We start from the raw sequence: 20,600 nt of genomic DNA on the forward strand, positions 1-20,600 counted from the left end.
TTTCTAAATAAGTTACATAGCACAAGGAACTTTGTCAAAAGGTGTCTGAAAATCTAGATATACTACATCAACTGGCTTATCTTTATCCATATGTTTATTCACATATTCAAAGAAATCAAGTAAATTGGTAAAGCAAGATCTTCTTTAGGTGAACCCATGCTGACTCTATTCCATTAAATTATGTTTTGTCTATTTGTTTGACAATTTTATTTTTTATAATTGTTTCCATTATTTTACCTGGCACTGAAGTCAGACTTACCAGTCTATAATTCCACGAATCTCTCTGGAACCCTTTTAAAAATTTGTGTAACATTGGCACCCTCTAATCTTAAGGTACCACAAACAATTTTAGTGGCAGGTTACAGATCACCAATAGCAGGTCATCAATCTCATGTTTCAATACTTCAGTACCCTGGGATGTATACCATCCAGTTCAGGTGATTTATCACTTTTTAACTTGTCAGTTTGGCTTAGTACATCTTCCAGATTCACTGAGATTTCTTTCATTTCCTATCATTCTTGCAAACCATTAACAGTTCAGGTAGATCTCTTACATCTTCCATAAAGACTGAAGTAAATAATTAATTCAATCTCTCTGCTATGGCCTTATCCTCCTTGAGCTCCCCTTTTGCTCCTTGATCATCCAGCAGTCCCACTGATTTACTCATAGGTTTCTGCTTCAGATGTACCTAAAAAAATTGTTACTATGAGTTTTTGCCTTATTAGCAAGTTTCTCTTATTCTTTTAGTTTAGTTTTTTTTTTTTTTTAAATAAATGCTTTACATCTAACTTGCCTATGCTTATGTCTCTTCTTATTTTCTTTATTTGGATCCTTTTTCCATTCTTTAAAGGATTTTTTTAGCTCTTTGACTTCAGCCTTCAGCCTCTTTCACTTCAGCTTTTAACCATGCTGACAGGCTCTAATTTTCTCTTCTTTCCATCTTTGTTAATATGTGGATTACATCTGTTCTGGGCTTCCACAATAGTATTTTTAATAACATTCACACCAAGTTTACAGTCCTTTCCTTTGCCACCAGTCTTTTTAGCTTCCTTTTAACCATTTTCCTCATTTCATTGTCATCACTCTTTCTAAAATTAAATGCCGCTACTGTGGATTTCTTTAATGATGACATTACAGATATCAGCTCAAATTTGATCACATTATGATTACTGTTTCCCAGCAGACCCAACACAGTTACGTCCTGTACTAACCCCTGCATTTCACTAAGGGCAAAATCTTGTTGGTTCCTGGACCAGTTGCTTCAAGAAGCAGTCATTTATGATGTCTAAGAATGTTTCAAAAAGATTTACATAAATATATTCATAAATAGCTATACAAGGTTTTCAAGTAGAACTTATCTCGTAACAATGCTTTGGGGCAACATTTCGCCTCATGCTGTATCAAGGAGTATCCCCTACAAAATATCAACAATTACTATTATAGAACAGGTACTATCTGATATCTACAATTTTCAAAAAACCTACTCTCAAACTACCCACCTTTTGGAAACATCACCGCCATAAACATTATACTTTCAAAATGGTGGCAGCATCCCAGCTAATTCTAAATAGAAACCTTTCACTTGATTTTAGCAACCAATCAGAAACCCACAATGCAAGCATACCCATCTTTTCAAACCAATATCATCCACTCCAACTCAGCATTATTTACATACATGCATATGCAAATATTCATAAATGAGAACAATAACACTGGATAACTATGCACAAAACGATACTGATAAAGATTATGCAAAGAAACTAGGTTACTAAGAGCAAAGAACACAGCTAGTAATTTAGCACTGAACTAAGTACCAAGCCACGTGTATGCCATGCACTATAGGATATGCAGGCTTACCATTTATAAGTAGAGGCTTTCAACATGTGACACTTCTTATACTGGCAGGTAGCTGGCCTTCTCCATCTGGGGTTGTCAGACTGAATATGACCCTCTGCTGGTATCAGACCCAGGCAGGATGCACGCCAGCTTACATATAGCTATCCTTTGATGACCAGAGGTGCAGTCACTGTCTGGCAGGGTACAATCTCACTGAGTCGCTCTCTAGTGCAGTGAGATACGAGGAGACTGATCCCATAACCTGATTCAGGGCAGCTTGGATATGCACAGGAGCCTCACATAGACTCTTATCCCAGCTGTCTCTTCACACCAATGTCAGTCTTCTCTCCTGCACACAATTGAAGTTACCTTTTCCACATCTCATGACCAACTCTCCAAGACTGCCCAAATCCTTTGTTTGTCTTGTCTTTCTCTTCCTCCCACTGAGGTTTCTATCCAATAAGGGTCCTTGTTATTATGGCATTTTCTGGTCACATACCAAAGTATCTTGCAGTATTGGTCCAATGTCTGATATCATAAATTGTCCTAGAGATAAGGTTGCCAGGCACTGACTACCACTGGTCCATGCTGGAGCCGCCTTATCTCACATTCCAAGAGGGGCCCCACTTGGCTAACACACAAGCAGCTTGTGAAATTCCAAGGCTGGCAGAATTGAAAGTGATTCTTAGCCTCTCTAGGCCCAAAGCCTAAAATTGGTACCAAAGATGGTGTAGCCAGCATGGTCCTACATTGGAGTATAGAGAAATGGCACAAACATTTGGCTAAGAAGATAACAGAGATAAGAGGTTCAAAGAAAGGCATGTTGCATGATGTGAGCTATACTAACATTACATGAGCTAATGAATATGTATTTCCATGTAAAGACTGGGCTCTGGGTTCAGCAAATTTGACTCTGTCCTGTTCTGGTTTCAGGGAATGTTTTACCCAACCAGAAGGACAGACTCCCACATTTCTCCCTGCTGGTTTCTTTGTTAGTGTCTTTATAGAAGTTTGTGCTATCTTTCCTTAATGCTTTGTGTGGGAATTTGAGCTATAAGAATATTTTTTTAGTGTTTAATCATCTTCCTTTCTATGAGTGTATGAGAATAAAAGAATAAACAGATATAAAAAGAGAAGATAATTTTATATGTGCACATATGTGGGGTGTGTGTGTATGTGTATATCTTTGAAATTGTGATGGCTAAAACCAGTGTGAGGAGCTTTGGAACATTTCTGAACCCAGTTGTAGTTCTGGAGTGGTACAAAGAACCTACAGCGTCTCTACAACTTGTTGGTGGGAGCTTGAAGGTGGCTTCTATTTTAGTTTCTGATTTTGTTTTGCTTTTGCTCCAGGAGATATGATGAATCAGGAATAGTACTCACAGGGCTCTTCTCCTTTAGCCCTGATATGATCAGACCACTCTGATCATAAGAGACCTCCTCTGGTCTAATGGGACATGCCTGTAGGACAGCTTCTTTATGGTCAAAATCTGTAGGACAGCTTCTTTATGGTCAAGGGCTTCCCTCCTGAAGGATCCATTGGAAGGATAGTTCCTCTTCTACATAAAATATGTAAATATAAGTAGTGCATTCTCACGTATTGCTCCTCAAGTAGGGCCATACTTTCAGAATGTTTTAATATTTTGTAAATTCTGTACAACTTAGCTCTGTGGAAGATTCTTTCATAGTACATGAGAGATGGACTTATCCTGGAAGACAAAGCATCCTGTGAGAAAAATATGGGAGCTTTGGCACTATGTCAGAAATTTTTTTTTCTGTTTGTGTGCGTTGGTTTTTTTCATAATACAGTTGTTTTATGTTTTAATTTGTAAGCTGCTCTGAATTCCTTTTATAGATAAGGTGACTAATGCAGGTTTATAAATAAATATATGCTACTGAAGATCTTGTGAACTCCTGCATTATAGTTGAATGAAGGCCAGCTTCTGAGCATATGGACACAATTCTCATTGAAGTGAGAAAGAAAGGAGTGAGCTAAATTACTGTAGGTTATAGATAAGAAGGAGGCTTTGTTTCTTCTTCTCTTTTTGAACTGACAAGTTAGCTTCCACTGGTAAGCATTTATGATAGCAAGCAACCCATTTTGTTTTCCAAGAGATAGCAGGGCAAAGTGGAAAGGATGAAAAGCTAATTTTGCCCTTCGTTGAAGCAAAGAAGATCAGGTACATTGCAATGTTAAACTGCCTCCCTCTTTCCAGTCTTGCAAGTGACTGTGAGAGAACTTGATGAAAAACATCATGTAGCCAGCCATCTCAAATACCTCTTATATTTGTGGTGTGGGGGTGGGTGAATAAGTAAGTGAGTTTTTTAACTAGTTGTTTCCTGACAGCAGAGCATTGCCTAAACAATCTAGGGGGCCATAATGCTTTATGAACCTTGCCTGTACTTGGGAAAAGCTGTTTCGTTTTGACTAATGTGTTCAACATATTGCCCGGAGAAGTTGCATCAGGAGCGATGAAGTATAAAGCTGGCAGGCTAAAATGAAAATGCTAACATTTCTCAAGCAATCAAGTCTCACCAGCTGTAATGTGACTGAAACCTCAGTGCTATATCCTGCAACATTTTACCAACTAATTTCTTTTGGATGCACCAGTGAGGTCCATTAAAATTATAGTTTGCTATATGAAGTGCCAGATATACTAGAAGTTTCTCTGCCTTTCCTGTCAATAGAGAAGTACAACTAGACCCTAAATTTCTGAAATATGACTTGTTTTCCAATTTTAAGGTTGAACAGGTTTTGCTGCTTCTGGGAAAATGTTAACTATGAGCCTATTCAATAACTAGAAATGGGGAAAAAAAACTGGCAATGCTCTAGAGGCAATACCAAACGTCCCTTCAAAAACACTGTAGCGTAAACACCTCTGGTGAAAAACTTACACTTCTAACTCAATCATTTGAAGTTTTTTGCAAACAATAATAGATTATATGGTATAATGTGTGCTCAGAAGCCCAGAGACAGAGGTTTGAATTTATCACAACTCTTCTACAATTTCAAGATAAAAATGTAATCATTGCATTCAATTTTACTTGTTTACTTTTCTCTCTTTGCCATTTATTTAAAAAAAAAACTTTTGTGAAATGACTTAACTTAGTGAGTTAGGGGTCGTGATATGGACCGTGTTTCAGTAGCCTGTTTTAGGGAACCCAACTCATATCTCTGTTCAAAACTCCAGTTTCTGTTATGTTTTGCTGTAAAAAAACAAAAAAACAAAAACAACAAAAAGAGAGAAAAACAGTCAAATAATTCAAAATATCAGTCATACCACTGTTTAATAATTCTTCAGGTAGAAACATGGAGGGAACCTTATCTGTTGCTGGAACTTTCACAACTGACAAAAAAGGCTTCAAAGGCTTTTAAAAGGATCTGACAAGATGTGATTGGAGCAGCTGACAGGCATTTCTATTCAAAAAAGGAAGATCACATGTTACATGACACGGCAAAATACCCTTAAAAAAATCCTAGACAGAAAACAAAAGGTTCCACCCATGGGACCATGGGAAAAAGCATCAAATCAGATGAATCACTCCCCCAATACTAAGGTTCAAGTCTCCCCCCTACATCTATAAGCACAATGGACCCTTAATGGCAGTCGTAAAATTATTACAAAGGCTATTAAAAAATTTGGGGAATTTTTTTTTTATTTCAAAAACACCCACCACTCAATTTCTTTATTAAGGCTCCCTCCCCAGGGCTGACCATGTTGAGGACAATGAATCCAACATTGTTCTTTAAATCACAGATGTACTAAAGAGTAAAATCACCTCCAAGTTGCTTTGTCTGCAAAACCTCCAAAATAGTAAATCTGAAATCAATTACTGCATGGTTTAATTGTATCTAATGATTGACAAGGGAGGTATCCATAAATTGCCTTTGTAATTTACTAAGATGCTCAATAATCCTGATTTATACTGCTCGTACAGTATTTCCCATTCTTCTTGTGGGCAGGGTCATTGAATGAAATAGACCTCTCCACTGGTGTTAGTTTGAATCCTGCTTCTGCCTTCATGGTAATGATAAATCTTTTATGCTGTCCAGGGATATAGTATAGGCAGGGCAGGATTAATTTTTCAAGGGCCCCTAGACACACAAGTCCACTGGGCCCCCTGTCCCACCCCGCCCCTTCCCACTATGCCCCGCCCTTGCCCTACCCATTTATTTACCCATTTTCTTATTTACTTCTTTATTTCCACTTTATTTCTTTTTTAAAATTTTATTTTAAAATTCAAAACAAACAACAAAGATTACCATACCAGTGCCAGTGTACAATTTTTCTTCTATGCAACCTCCAAACATCTCTCCAAAAATCCCCCCTTCCTTCCTAAGGAAGAGATCTTCAGCTGGCAGGGCTTTGTGAAGTCCACCAATTTATATTTTGCATTTAGGTAGGAGGCATGGGGCATGGTGGGAAGAAAATTTAGTGCCTGTCATTTTATTGGTCTAATACATTTCATACTTAGCTTTCACAGGTTAAAACCTCTTTCTTCAGGTCAGTAAACTATACTGCTATTACAGTATCCCTGTCATAACCTGAGGAAAGGAGTTATCTGAATTAGTAAAAAATGTATTAAAATTAGTTCAATAAACAGGATCATCTTATTTCCATATTCTGTTAGTAAACGATTATCAATACAGCTACAATAATACTTTATCCTAAAGCAAAAATAAATAAATAAAACAAATAGACATTTTTTTCTATCTTTGTTGTCTGGTTTCTGCTTTCCTCATCTTCTCATCATTCTCTTCCTTCCATCTACTCTCTGCCCTCTCTCTGCTTCTTCCATATGGCATCTGCTCTCTTTCTATGCCTCTTCCAGAAAACTGCCTCTCCCTTCCATCTCTCCCTTCTCCCCCATAGTGTGGCATCTATTTTCTTCCCTTCCATCTCTCCCGCCCTCCCAGGAGATTTTAGCATCCCTCTCTATCCTCCTTTCCTCCCCTCAGATCTGGTATCTGTCTCCTTCCTTCTTTCTTCCTCCCAGGTCTGGTATCATAGAAACATAGAAATAGACGGCAGATAAGGGCCACGGCCCATCTAGTCTGCCCACCTTAATGACCCTCCCCTACCTTTCTCTGTGAAGAGAACCCATATGACGATCCCATTTTGTCTTAAAATCGGGCACGCTGCTGGCCTCAATCACCTGAAGTGGAAGACCATTCCAGCGATCCACCACTCTCTCGGTGAAAAAGTACTTTCTGGTGTCACCGTGCAGCTTACCTCCCCTGAGTTTCCATGGATGCCCTCTTGTAGCCATGGGACCTTTGAAAAAGAAGATATCTTCTTCCACCTCGATACGGCCCGTGAGATATTTGAACGTCTCGATCATGTCTCCCCTCTCTCTGCGTTCCTCGAGAGAGTATAGCCGCAACTTATCCAGCCGTTCCTCGTACGGGAGGTCCTTGAGTCCTGAGACCATCCGGGTGGCCATTCGCTGGACCGACTCCAGTCTCAGCACATCTTTGCGGTAATGAGGCCTCCAGAATTGTACACAGTATTCCAGATGGGGTCTCACCATGGATCTATACAATGGCATAATGACTTCAGGCTTATGATTGACGAAACCCCTACGTATACACCCTATGATTTGTCTAGCCTTAGATGAAGCCTGTTCCACTTGATTGGCAGTCTTCATATCTTCATTGATGATCACCCCTAAGTCCCGTTCTGCTACAGTCCTTGCTAGGATCTCGCCATTAAGGGTGTAAGTTTTGCATGGATTTTGGCTGCCAAGGTGCATGACTTTGCATTTTTTGGCATTGAAACCTAGTTGCCAGATCCTAGACCAGCGCTCCAATAGGAGTAGGTCGTGCTTCATATTGTCGGACATTGAGTTTTTGACTGTTGCATTCCTTTCTACTACATTGCATAGTTTGGCGTCATCTGCGAATAACGTTATTTTACCTCGAAGCCTTTCTGCCAAGTCTCTTATAAAGATATTGAACAGGATCGGGCCCAAGACCGAGCCCTGCGGCACTCCACTGATCACTTCCGTCATTTCAGAGGGGGTGCCATTCACCACCACCCGCTGACGCCTGCCTCCAAGCCAGTTCTCAACCCATTTTGTCAAAGTGTCACCCAATCCTATAGAACCCATTTTGCTCAACAGCCTGCGATGTGGTACGCTATTGAAAGCTTTGCTGAAGTCTAAGTATACGATGTCCAGGAGCTCCCCAACATCCAGCTTCCTCGTCACCCAGTCAAAGAAGCTGATCAGGTTGGATTGGCAGGATCTCCCCATAGTAAATCCATGTTGACGGGGATCCCGTAGATTCTCCTCGTTCAGGATCATATCCAATTGACGTTTGATTAGAGTTTCCATCAGCTTGCTCACTATTGATGTGAGACTCACCGGTCTATAGTTTGCAGCCTCCATTCTGCAACCTTTTTTGTGGAGTGGAATGACGTTAGCCGTTTTCCAGTCCAACGGGACTATACCCGTACTAAGGGAGAGATTGAAAAACGCGGATAGTGGTTCCGCTAAGACATCACTTAACTCCCTGAGCACCCTGGGGTGTAAGTTGTCTGGCCCCATCGCTTTGTTAACCTTGCGTTTAGACAGCTCACAGTAGACACTGCCTGGCGTAAACTCGAAGCTACTAAATGGGTCTACTGAACTATCCCTTGTCTGTAGCAGAGGGCCAGATCCCGGCTCCTCGCGGGTGAAGACCGAACAGAAGTATTCGTTTAAAAGTACAGCCTTTTCCGAGTCCGCTTCTATATAGTTCCCGTCTGGTTTCCTAAGGCGTACTATCCCGCCTGTGTTTCTGTTTCTGTCGCTAATATACCTGTAAAAGGATTTATCGCCCTTCTTGATGTTCTTCGCTAATGTCTCCTCGTTTTGGAATTTGGCCTCTCTAACTGCTGTTTTGACGGCTCTTGCCTTGGCCAGGTAGTCTTCTCTCGAGTCCTGATTCCCTGATTGTTTGTAAGAAATGAACGCTCTTTTCTTCTCTTTTATGAGGCCCGAGATCTCCGCAGATCTCCTTCCTTTCCCCCTGCTCTGGTATTTCCTCTCTTTCTTTTCCCCCTTCCTCCTTCCTTTTCCCTTGGTCTGGCATACCTTCCTCCTTCCCTTACCTCTATGCCCTGGCATACCTTCCTCCCTCCCTTCCCTCCATGCCCTGGCATCTCCTTTCATTCTTTCCTTTTCCTCCCTCCCTTCTTCATTTTCCTTCTCCCCTTCTCTCTCCCTCCAGTTGGGTGCAGCAATTCTCTCTCCCTCTGCTCCCTTTCCTCCTTCTGTCCCCCTGTCCCCCAGTGAGCAGTGTAGCATCTAAGCGGGTGCTCCAAGGCCTGGTGTCATGAACTTCTTTGGACAGCAGCAGCAGCATTAACAATTCGCTGCTGTTGCCGACTTTGGGCCTTCTTCTCTGTCGGGTTCTGCCTTCATGGAAACAGGAAATAGGCAGGACCCGGCAGAGAGGAAGGCCCAAAGCCGGCAATAGCAGTGAATTGTAAACACTGTTGCTGCCCGAAGAAGTTCATGATGCCAGGCCTTGGAGCACCTGGGGCAGACTGCTTCTCCTCCTCTCTCCTCCACTCCCAGTGCACCACTGTCCAAATGTTAGTTTTCAGTGGGGACCCAACACGGCAGCCGTTCTCACAAGCTGCTCCGAAGTTTTCCCTCTGCCGCAGCTTCCCATTTCCAACAGGGTAGATTGCTGCAGAGAGACAGCTTCGGGGCAGCCACCGGCAGCTTGTGAGAAACAGCTGCCGTGTCAGGGCCCCACTGAAAAGTAACAGATCAGAAAGTGAGGGAGATAGAGAAGGGGAAAAGCAGTTCAGACGGTGGGGCCTCCTGGATCTGTACATAAGAATAGTCATACAGGGTCAGCTCAATGGTCCATCTAGCCCAGTATTTGCCTGGCTCAGCTCCTCCTTCTTGATCACTTCTTTCCCCCCTCTCTTCTACCCTCCTCCTTCTTCATCTGCCAAACTCGGCTAATTATGTTTTAAACCTGATATATTGTTGTAAATCTGTATGTCAATGCGGATCCTAACCTAATTGATGTAAACCGCCTAGAACTCGTTGGGTATGGTGGTATATAAGAATAAAATTATTATTATTATCCTGCCTCCACAGTGGCCAATCCAGATCACAAGTACCAGTAAAACCCAAATAGTAGTTATTTTACTCAGACTTTCAGCTCTACCTCTTCACTTTTTCCTCTTAGCTGTTTATACTGTATTCTCTTTATTCTATTTATGTACCTTCCCATTTGTAGTTTACTCTCCAATTCTTCCTTCCTAGCCTGTTACCTTAATTTCCCTCTCCCGCTTACCTCCACAGCCCAACCCCCTTCTCCTCCTTTCTCCATCCACTGGGGAAGAGAATTGGTATTGTTTTGTAAAAACTGGACAGCAGGAGAAGCAGTAACTACAGGAGACAAACACTTTCTGCTTACCACTGTGAAACTACCCCAACACACAGGTAGCTCAAACCCTATCCTTACACAGATGTTGTGGGCAATAAAACGGGACTTAATTCTCCTTCGTGCTTTCCCATGCCTTTTATTTGTTTTCTCTGCCTCACCTCTCTTGCCTGTCACCCCTTACTTTCGCTCTGAAGAACCCGGTGGCAAGGCCAAACCCTCAGGCTGTTTTGTCCGTTCTGGGGGAAACATCTGCACCAATAGAATAAACAGCAACTACCGAGATCAAAAGGCATGAAATTAGTGCCTCGCTCGAGATGAAAAGAAGAGAAAAACGGGCAGCTGTCCAGTTTGCCTTCCCTTAACGCTGGCCCTGAGGGGGTGGGGGGGGTGGAGGAAAAGAGTCCTCGCCGATCTCAGAGACCTTCTATCTTTGGCCGTCCGGCATGCACTGCACTGTGTATGCACGAGGAGAGAGGAGGTTCCAGCGCAGCATCAGGTGACCTGCCGGCATTTGTTTACGAGGCTGTGCGTCTCCACAATGACTGCCACAGCTGGGTCCTCTGGAGCAGCGCAGCACTGATTTTTAATTTTTGCTCTCCTGCTGCCACCCCCCGCAACACTAAAACCCGGACAAATTCAAAATCTGCCCGACGCTTCTTCCCTTCACTGTGTCCTGGTACATATCCAATATAAATGCACACAGAATACACAGTTCAAATAGACAAATCCAGTAGTTAGGAATTAATCTATTTAAAGAATTACACAGTACTGATAAAAGGATTCTTCCTTCTTGTACCTCCTGGACACAAACAAGAGGTAAAGAACACACATTTCTTTTATACACCATAATTAATTGTCAGAGAAATCTCAAAATACCATACTCAGAGCATTTGTTCCCTGCAGGGAAGTACTCCCCATGACTCCTCATTGAAATTCATCTGAAAATAAACTAAAGGAATTAGGTAACATCCAGCAATGTGCAGATAACATGTGCAACCAATTTTCCCTTTTTTGGTTCCTTTGATTACTCAGTAGGCTTCACCAGGATTCCAATAATTCTTTTGCATCCTAAAGGCCTGGGATTTTTCACTTTGGGCCCCAATCACCTTCTCAGTACAGAAGATGAAAGAAGAACTAGTACAAAGGTCATGTGTGTAGTTTGACATATCACTTTCTAGAGACACTTCCCAATCGAGGGAGTGTCTGTGAACCATCACTTGGAGTCTGTACTTTAATGCCTTTAGTAGGGCATCAAAGGTGACCCCCTTCGGTAATGTTGGACTTTATTGGGAAATATGGAGAGCATCTAAACATAACCCTGAATTACAGGCAAAAGCTGAAACTGAGATGGAAATATCATTCTTTGACACAGTCTTCTGAGGCGGGAGCTCAGTGATAAAAGTTAAGTTTCTGATCCAATTTCAATTTTATGAAATGAAATGTCATCTAAGAAGAAATGTCAGTGAGAGAGGATCAAATGTGAGAAGGCATGAGTACTGAAGAGTAAATAATCAGTTGGGCGTTATCTGAAAAGAGCTGATATCTAAGCTTAAGGAGGGAAATAAGATTTCCAAGTGGATGGGCATAGCCTGAAAATGGAAAAGTACCTTAGAGCAGATCCCTGAGGCACATACTTCCAGATAACTCTAAAGAAACAGATATTGAGATAAGATTCACAATGCAACAGCACAGTATAATGTACACTATAATCAAGAAGCTGGTAAGAATGGCACCACAGGAAAAAAAAATCCATGTTTTGTTGATTTTTAATAAAATCATGAGATCCAATTTGGCATTCTTCTCTTAATATTAAACTAATGCAAACTGGGAATGGGGAATATTGGAACGTTTTGGATATAACTATTGTAAATCAAATTATTCATCTGTCAGCTGTAAGGTGATACCACTGCATGCAGTCTGTGATACATTCATGCAGGATTGTAAACCTAGTTATACTTTTTCTCTTTGACTTCAGTAATCTCAGTGTAATACGGGAGAGATCTTCAGGACTGAAACTGAGTGTCTTAGATCAGATGCATTTGGTATATTATTTTTTGTAAACCACTATAATCCGGCATGTCAGTAATGGTGGTATATTAAATTTATTACTAAACATCTATATCTATATATCTATATCTATATATATTCTATGTTTTTATATATATATATCTGTCTATGTTATGTAATATACACAGTGTTGTTTGAATGTTCTGATTTGTGCTTATTAGATGCTTAAGTATTATGTCTCCCTTGTAGTACGTATTCTCTCTTTTATTTAAATTTTAATGCTAAGTATATTTTTGAAATGGTTTCATGGTAGTCCTATTATTAAATTTCAATTTACTGAATTAAACTATCTTATTGTTGTTTATATTTGGTCTTTTTACCACTGTTATACTGGTAACAAAATTATAAGTTTTATGTTGAATTATACCTGCTGTACACCACCTTGGGTGAATCTCTTCATAGAGACAGTTAATAAATCTCAATAAATAAATATAGAGATGAACTTATTCTTTGTCGAAGGTCTGCAAAAGAGCATACAAACTGCAAATTATGGGGCTCATAATTGAAAGAGAAGAACGTTCAAAAACTGGCCTAAGTCAGCACTTGGACGAACATTGTCAAAATAAGTCCAAGTGCCGATAATAAAAACGGGTTTTGGACGTATTTCTAAACGACCTAGGCCTTCATTGTGCCTCTGAATGACCAAAGTTAAATGGTACATTTCAGGAGGCGTGTCGAGGGCAGGATTTGGGCGGGACGTGGGCAGGCTTAGACTTAGTCGTACTGCATGTATAACCAAAAGTTATATAGCACAGGATCGATGGAACTTGGACGTTGTGACTTAGACCATTTAAAATGTGGTCTAAATCACAAAAACCCACCTAAAGTGACCAGATAAGCACAGCAAACACATAATACAGACCCCACACACTACCCCAGTGGTCACCGACCCCCCCCCTACCCTCCACCCCTATAAAAAATATTTAATCACAACTTGAAAATTGTGCCTCCAGAACATCATCACCTGGCAGATTGGCATAGGAAAGCCTAGTCGTGCTCCATAGAGGCATCTTAAGCCCTCTTGGGGGTGGGTTAGGGACCCATGGAGAAGAGGACCCATGCCCAAAAGCCCCTGTAATCACTGTATTGATATTGAAACAACCCCCAAACCCTTTTGTACTGGCATATAAGTGGCTCCTGCAGCCATAAGGGTTATTGAGGTGGTAGATAAGTGCATCTAGGGGATTCTGGAGGTGGTTTGGGGGGAGCTGTACTGAGATGAAGACATGGCACCCTTTTTGTGAAGTTCAAGGTACCCCACTATTTAGGTACCCTGTCTGGGTGTTCAGTCCATCATTTTGCAGACTCCTCCCACGTCCAATAGGGCTTATTCTAGGCGTTTTTGACTTGGACGAAAAGTTGGATGAAAATGTTGTATAAAGATGGATGATTTAGCAACTTGGACGATCAGATTGACAGGACTTATACTTAGCCGATTTTTGAAACAAAAAAAATGTGGACATATTTTTCGAAAATGTATCCTAAGCTGTTTTTTACTTTGGACAACTTGCGACCTAGACGAAAACGGACTTAGACGTTCCTTTTGATTATGCCCCTCCATGTGTCTTTTCCAAAGAAAAAAATTAAGATCTCCAACATTAAAGTTAAATATATCTAACATACCAAGAACTAGAGCTTATGGTGTCATGATAAGTACATTTGGGAGCTTGTTTTATCAATTTTGCATTACAGGAAAAATATAAGTTTTTGGGTTGTTTTTGCCCAGCAAAGAACTGCTGTCTGAATTTAACCCAATAATTCTGCTACATATGAACGGGGCACCTAGCCCAGGAGCAATGGAACACTTTGATTACAGAGTCCAATAAAATCAATAGCTTATGCTCTGTAGTGTAAAATATTGATTGGGTCATAACTTTTCCTCCCTCCCTCCCTACCCCCACCTTCCCATACACACAATTTTGCTGTTTATATGCAGTGTTGCCCAAGTTGTATTTATTTATTTTGTTTGTTATTCCATTCGCCCCAAAGAGCTCAGAACGGGTTACAGGCTAGCATACATAATATACAGTTTACAGGTTGCAATTTGTCATAGTTACGGTGCAAGGTTTTTCAATACAAGTTTTTGTCCTAACTTAACACAAACTAGGGAACTAAAGCCAATATACATAATATACAGTTTACAGGTTAAATTTGTCTTTTATGAGGTACTTTGTCAAATGCCTTTTGAGAATTCAAATACACAATATCAACCAGTTCACTAAGGAAGCCCTGATTGGCTGAGGCCCCTCAGGCCCCTCCCAAGAGAGGCATCCGAAGCACCCCAGCCAATCAGGGCCTTAGACCCTTTGCATCACATGATGCACCGGGACAGGGCCTAATGCCTCAGACTTGTCGCGGGAGGCATTGGAGAAGGAGGGATTGAGCACCCCTCCTGCTCCGTTAAAGGTATGGGGAGGGGGCATCCAGGGGGGGGTGGCAGGAAGGAGTTGGCATCCCTCTTGCCATTTGTTTTTGAGTGGGTGGGTGGGTAGGCATTGGAGAAGGAAAGATTGAGCACTCTTCCTGCTCCATTAAAGGTACGGGGGGCAGGGGGGACCAGAGATGGGGTATCCCTTGGGTGGCAGGAAGGAGTTGACATCTCTCCTGCCATTTGTTTTTGGGTGGGTGGGTGGGTGGGAAGGCATTGGAGAAGGAAAGATTGAGCACGCTTCCTGCTCCATTAAAGGTATGGAGGGCAGGGGGTACCGGAATCAGGGCGTCCCTTAGGTGGCAGGAGGGAGTTGGCATCCCTCCTACCATAGGTGGCGATGGCAGCATCGGGCATCATCGCGGGGGGGTGGGGGGGATGACAGGTTTTTGCTGAATATATAAAAAAGGAAGAATTCTTATTTTATATTTTCTGCAAAAGCGCATTGCAAGCCCGTGGTTTTAAAGGGCAGGTTAAAACCACAGGCTTGCACTGTGGAGATAAGCAGGAGAGTCAGGGCAGAGAGCAGGAGATCGGGCTAAGAGCAGGGTTTTTTCACAAGCAACTGGTCCTCACCAGTCGCTTGTTTTTGGATTGGCCAGCCCGTCGGTATGACAGAAAAATGTTAGTGAATCCTGTCCTTCCCACCTTGCATGCCATTTCCCCTCATTTGCATGTACGGATCAAAATTGGATCAGAGGAGAGGTTAGTAGAGGAAAATTGGGTCGTAAACCGATTGGTACACAATCGGTTTGCTTAGTGAATCTAGCCCAAAGAGGCAAATCAGCAAGAGAGGGGGTAGAGCTTTTCACCTCCTACATTTATAAGTCTGAGACTTGTTCTAAATATAGCAACTCTTGTTTTTTGGGGTGTTTTGTTTTTGGTTTTTTTTAAAGCATCTATTCTTAAATACACATTTTTCCAGCATCTTTCTCTCCATTCTTAATTGATAATGAAGGTGTTAGACTAATTCCATCTACTATTCCTGTAAGTGTATCTGGCTTCTTTGTTCCATTCAAGTAACATATCTTCTTGATAAACAGTCCAGGCTGACTGGTATATGGATTCTGTGCAGGAGCTTATAGGATCTATCTGCATCAATATTCCTGAGTCGGATCGATATAATGTCCCATAGGCCTTTGCTGACATTGGTTAGACCAGTGTTCTTCAACCGCCGGTCCGTGGACCGGTGCTGGTCCCCAAAAAATCTTGCCGGTCCGTGAAGGATTCGGGTCCCCACCACAACAAAAAGTGCCGGTTTCAGCTGACATGCAACTTCCTGTTGCCGTTGCTATGCCGGGACTCCTGCCTTCTACTGCCGGGACTCCTGCTGCCTATGCCTCCTGCTCCTGCCTTTGTCTTTGCACCCCCAGACCAGCAGCGGCAGCTCTGTGTGCTTTTAACTTCGGCACACAGCTGCCCCTAAGCAGTAGTTTAGCCGTAGTTTCATGAGACAGTCTCAGGGCCTTTACTAGGCTGGCCCGCTTCGATGATGCGATGTGGGCCTGCCTACCAAAGGCCCTGAGGCTGCCTCATGAATCCGCAGCTAAACTACTGCTTAGGAGCAGCTGTGTGCCGAAGTTAAAAGCACACAGAGCTGCCACTAGCCTACACAGAGGAAACATTTGCTGGAGAGGGAAGGAGGGAAGGGAGAAGGGGTACTCCTGGACAAGGGAGGGGAAGGGGGTACTGCTGACAGGGGAGAAGGGAAGAGAGTTACTGTTGGATAAGGGGAGGAGGAAAGGGAGAAGGTACTGCTGGACAGTGGAGGAGGAAAATTGGAAGGAAACAGCTGGCAGGGAGATTCAAGGAGGGGAAGGATTCAGGATGGAATGGAGAGATCAGATGAGGGAAAGGGGAGATACAGAGGAATGAGAAAGTAGAGAGAGATTGATGCTGGGAAGGGGGTCAGATGAGAAATGATAGAGGAACAAAGATGCTAGATCTGGTGAAGAGATAAAAATGAAGAGAGCTTTTCAGCAAATTGTAGCTCTATCCTTCTCTCCCCCCTTCTACACATAAGTTCATGTAATCCTTTTTCTTCTTCTCTACCCACTATTTTAAGTTCTTGTAAACCGTGTCGAGCTCCATTCTCATGGAGATGATGCGGTATGTAAACTTAAGGTTTAGATTAGATTAGATTAGATGTGAAAAGGAGAGAGGGGACACAGGCTGGATGGAAAGGGAAGAGGGGCATAGAAAGAAGGCAGATACCATAAGGAAGGGGGAGAGGGCAGACAGTGGATTGAAGGGGCAGACGCTGGATGGAAGAGAGTGAAAAGACGATGAAAGCAGAAACCAGAGACGACAAAAGGTAGAAAAAAAATAATTTTATTTCTATCTTGTGATTAGAATATATCAGATGTGAAATATGTATCCTGCTAGAGCTGATGTTATATATAACTGGGGAGTGCAAAGCCCAGGCAGTGCTTCTTTAGCTTCCAGTTGGCTTAGGGCTCTCTCTGACCAGGGGGCAGTTGCCCTAGTTGCACTCCCCCTAACACCATTCCTGCCATGTGTGACTGTGGTATTCTGTTAGCATGATATTTGTGTAGCATTCTGTAATAATTTGGCTTATTCAGTTTTCTTGATAGTAGAAAGGATATATGTGAAGGGGAGGGGAGACGGGGGTTTTGTTGATCCTTGCCCTATATTATTTCTATTTATAAAATGACAATTGTACAGAATATTGTTTCTTTTTATACTTTAATAAAATATGTTTAATATTGAATTATAACTATTTGAGGCTTGTGCGGATGGGTTCAGATGGTTAGCGGGACCGAGCTCGCGGGGACGGGGCGGCGATGTTTTTTTAAAAAAAAATTTCAGTCTTAGTAGTTTGCCGGTCTATGAAATAATTATTTTATTTTCGCCAGTCCATAGGTGTAAAAAGGTTGAAGAACACTGGGTTAGACCATGCTGATAAACAGCACTCAGCAATGCAAGGCTAACAGGTGGGACTAGGGAGGGCTTATGACTTGGGACATTTTCTGCCAAAATCAAATATTTAGAAATAAATCCAGAACACAATTTGGATGCCTGGGACTAGACCTGTTTTAAAATCAAATGCCAAAAAGGTGCCCAAACTGACTAGAATACCACCGGGGGATTGTAAACATTGCCCCCTCATTCTCCCAGTGATCACAGACCCCCCCCTTGGACCCCCCAAAGATGTGACTGAAACATTACATACCTGTCTGTATGACAGCATCAGATGTTATGGGTTAGCAAGCTCAGGGTCCTGTCTGGAGGGGCTTTGCAGACTAGATGCAATTGTCAGAGCACATTTGTCGTGCACAGATTTGTCAGTGTACCCATCACACATGTGTGTGATGTCCGCGCATGTCCGGAGACCCTCCAGCTGCGGCCCCAAGTTTAGTGCGTTGCGGCTTCAAAAGGTTTGCGACACACTGGGTTAGATTAAAAAGGCAACAATGTATGAAGTTTTGGATTTTCAAAATGTTGCATGTAGTGTTACCTGGGAAAGGTACTGGCATGTACAGTGGGAGCATCAATCACTGCAGCAGAGAATCTGAGAACAAGTAGCTGACACTTATACAGTATATGGTTCCCAGCAGGCATAAATCCTGTCAGAGAATTAAAAAAATATATACACACATGCATTCCCATTGTAAATTTTGGGTAAAAATGGTATGGTAGCTGTGTCCACTTTTAAGGGTAATATGTAGAAATAAACCATAAATGAAATAAGGTGATACCATTTTTATTGGACTAACCTAATGCATTTTTTTATTAGCTTTCAAAGGTAACCTTTCCTCTGATCTAAAGAAAGGTTACCTTTGCAAACTAATTTAAAAAATGCATTGTTGGTTCCATGAAAAGATATCACTTTATTTCATTTATCTTTTGCTTTATTTCTATATATTACAATGTAAAATTGTATTTTTAAACCTGTGAATTCTGTGGCAACTCCTTAAGTAAATTGCTGCATTCTAAAATCAGCATTTTTTTTTTACAAGTGTATGCTGTCTCCACATGCAAATTCCAGTATTCACACATACAAGTACATTCGCTGTTTAAGGTTTTTGAAATGACTTATACACTATGGGCTCCTTTTACTAAGCTGCGCTAGCGTTTTTAGCGCACGCTAAAAGATTAGCGTGTGCTAACCCCGCGCTACACAAAAAATACTAACACCAGCTCTATGGAGGCGTTAGCATGTAGCGCGCACTAAAACCGCTTGCACAGCTTAGTAAAAGGAGCCCTATGTATGTTCAGATTAATATTGTAAGTTTTGGAATTAAACAATGTTGTTGAACAAAGATTTGTAAAGATGAGTTTTAAAAAAAATTATGCTGTATTTTATCACTGTTATGTATTTTATGTTTTTATTGTTGTAAACAATTTAATACATTTGTGTAAGGCAATAAGAACATAAGAATTGCCGCTGCTGGGTCAGAGCAGCAGTCCACTCACACGGCGGCCCTTAGGTCAAAGACCAAAGCCCTAACTGAGACTAGCCTTACCTACGTACGTTCCAGTTTAGCAGGAACTTGTCTAACCTTGTCTTGAATCCCTGGAGGGTGCTTTCCCCTATAACAGCCTCCAGAAGAGTGTTCCAGTTTTTTACCACTCTCTGGGTGACGAAGAACTTCCTTACGTTTGTACGGAATCTATCCCCTTTTAACTTTAGAGAGTGCCCTCTCGTTCTCTCTACCTTGGAGAGGGTGAACGTTTCAATCTATCCCCTCTCAGTCTCCTTTTACTACCTGCTGTAAATGCTAACAGCAGCTTAAAAGGGCTTAGTGTGGGATGCACTGAGGCATCCTATGGTAAAAGCCAAATGAGTGACCACAAACCATGCTCTGAAATGTTTTTATTTTTTTCTGAAGGAGCATTTCTGGGAGAAGACTATGGGCATCACAGCATGAATTAGCTCAACCAGGTTACTGTGTTCTAACTGATTAGCATGTAAGCCCTTACCACCTACAAAATGCTGTAGGTGACAGTAAGGGCTTGCACACTTATTTTTGGTAATGGTGGTGTGCTAATGGAAATATCAGCACATGGCTATTAATTTGGAAAATGGAAAATCGGGCATCTGGAAAACCCCATATTAAGGGCAAGCAATCGTTACTTTTAACCGTAACTTAGGGCTCCTTTTACTAAGGTGCGCTAACGTTTTTAGCGCACACAGGAAATGACCGCGCGCTACGTTTCTAGAACTAATGCCAGCTCAATGCTGGCCTTAAGGTTTAGCGCACGCGGCAATGTAGTGTGCGCTATTCCGCGCGTTAAAGGTCTAGCGCACCTTAGTAAAAGGTCTCCATAATGAATTAAATTAAATCAAATTAAAATGTATTATTGCAAACCTTAATTTGGCTTGTAGTGTGTTAATTTTCCCCTTGATCACTAAGGACTTTCTGTGCTTTTCTTTTCCTCTTTTCTTTCTTGTATCTTCATAATAATCTTTATTTCAGTTACTTGACCTAATGAAAACTTCTACAACACTTTTGCTGCTGCAACTTCTACTATTATTTTGACTTTTCTGTATTGCTACCAGACATATATAGCATTGCACTAATAATATAAAAGATAGAATTAAAACAAGAGGCTTTGGGAAATGTTTTATAGTAATCATGATTAAAAAAACAAACCAAAAAACAAAACAGAGTTTAATACAATGAGTAGAGGCCAGGAGGAGATGTTATGTTATATAGAAAAAGGAAAAGTGATAAGATAATGCTGAATGAATGCACTTGTGGATGACTGTGGGAAGTTGGACCTGGGTAGTTAATCAGATAGGGAGGTAAGAATAGGGATGGCTGAATTTTGAATTATTTGGTGTGAAAGATATTTAAGTAAGAGGCACAGAAGAAAAATGTTGCAATAGTCTATGTGAGAGGCAGTGAAAA

At 41.6% G+C, this 20,600-nt stretch overlaps 1 protein-coding gene across 17 annotated transcripts in view; it reads left to right on the plus strand.

Annotated features, from left to right (window-relative positions):
• The window catches only part of PTPRM (protein tyrosine phosphatase receptor type M), a 1,237,515-nt gene that overhangs the window by 457,860 nt on the left and 759,055 nt on the right, over positions 1-20,600 (plus strand). The window lies entirely within an intron of this gene.

The sequence above is a fragment of the Geotrypetes seraphini genome, chromosome 2, assembly GCF_902459505.1.
Source record: "Geotrypetes seraphini chromosome 2, aGeoSer1.1, whole genome shotgun sequence".
In the NCBI taxonomy this organism is placed as follows: domain Eukaryota; kingdom Metazoa; phylum Chordata; class Amphibia; order Gymnophiona; family Dermophiidae; genus Geotrypetes; species Geotrypetes seraphini.